The 1,504-nt window shown below is 36.7% G+C and overlaps 1 non-coding gene across 1 annotated transcript; it reads left to right on the forward strand.

Moving 5' to 3' along the window:
- Positions 1 to 263: 263 nt before the first annotated feature.
- On the forward strand, positions 264 to 370 carry LOC122060276. The gene has a single exon (XR_006134305.1). It is a non-coding gene; the product is annotated as a small nucleolar RNA R71 (small nucleolar RNA).
- The last annotated feature ends 1,134 nt before the right edge of the window (positions 371 to 1,504 follow it).

Raw genomic sequence — 1,504 nt, forward strand, 5'->3', positions numbered from 1 at the left:
CCTCAATTCTCTTAATTAGGCTATCCAAATGGGCTTCCTTGGCTACTATCCCATCCATAAAATATCTTTTTCCTCCTATGGTTCTTTCACTCTCTTGGGTTGATTCCCACTCACAGGTTTTGTCAGCTAAGTCAAGTAAGAATTCCCGTGCCTTTCCTTCATCTATAAAGGATGTGAATCCCTCAGGGCACATAGAGTCTATCATTTGTTTAGTTGGGTAATTAACACCCTCATAAATTATTTGACATAAATTCCATAAGTCTAGGCCATGGTGAGGGCATTCTTGGAGTAGATCCTTGAATATCTCCATAAGTTTGGAAAATGACTTACTAGACTTTTGTCGAAGCTGAAGGATATCACTTCTAAGCTTATTGGTCTTGTGAGTTGGGAAAAACTTCTTAAGGAAGATAACTGTGAACTGTTCTCATGAGGTTATGAAATTTGTGGGTAACCCATACAATCACTTCTTAGCTTGGTCTTTCAGTGCAAAAGTGATAAACCTAAGCTTAACAGTATCATCAGAAAATTGTTGGATCTTAATTAGAACACATACATCTTCAAATTTCCTTAGAAATAGGTATGCATCCTCAGAGGTCAACCCATGGAAGTGGGGTAACATAGTGATGTATTGAGATTTGAGTTCAAAATTATTGCCCTGGGCTTGTGGTAGAACTATGCAGGAAGGTTGGGCTGTTCTAGCAGGGTAGAACCAATTTTTCAGAGATTTAAGTGAAGGGTTTTGCTGTTGGTCTCCCATATTGAAGGGTTTTAAAGAGAGCAAACGTATAGGGTCACTACTTGTTGGATCTCTTCTTTCTAACCGATTCTTAGTATTACGTACCCACCTAACACTCATGTAACAGAAAACTATCCACAACTAGAGTAAGACAAGTACAAAAGAATGGATAGCAATTTCTTTTTTGATTTTTTTGATTTTTTTGGCTTTTTGTGAACTTACCTGCAGGGATCCGGGGTTGCTCAGGTCAATTGCTAAGGTACTACTACAGGGCAAAACCTGCCTTTATCATACTGTAAGGCATGGCAACCTCCATCGATACAACTATTATTACAAGTTGTTCATCTCAGGAATTCAATAAAAGACAAGGAAAAACAAAACAAAGCAAACAAAGCACTCTGAGTTACCAAAAGAAAGCAAAAAATAACATGGAACTATCTCCCCGGCAACGGCGCCAAAAACTTGTTTGAGATTTTAAATGTAACTGCAAGCGCACGGATCAGTGTAGCTATGGGTCGAACTCAGAGAGAGAGCAACCACTTTATTTTTTTTTTCTTTTAATAATGCGAAAGTGAACCTATTAATGGTTGTGATCTAATTTTAACTACCGTCCTAAACATATGTATCTAAAATAACATCCTAACCATTCGTCATCTAAGAATTTAAAGTCGCAAGCCACGCAATTAAAATTAAATAAACAAATAAGTGCAAATAAACAACCCACGTAATTAAAAAAAAATAAAGGAAAAAAATGCTGAAATAAAAATA

Source organism: Macadamia integrifolia, chromosome 13 (genome assembly GCF_013358625.1).
Source record: "Macadamia integrifolia cultivar HAES 741 chromosome 13, SCU_Mint_v3, whole genome shotgun sequence".
Taxonomy (NCBI): Eukaryota; Viridiplantae; Streptophyta; class Magnoliopsida; order Proteales; family Proteaceae; genus Macadamia; species Macadamia integrifolia.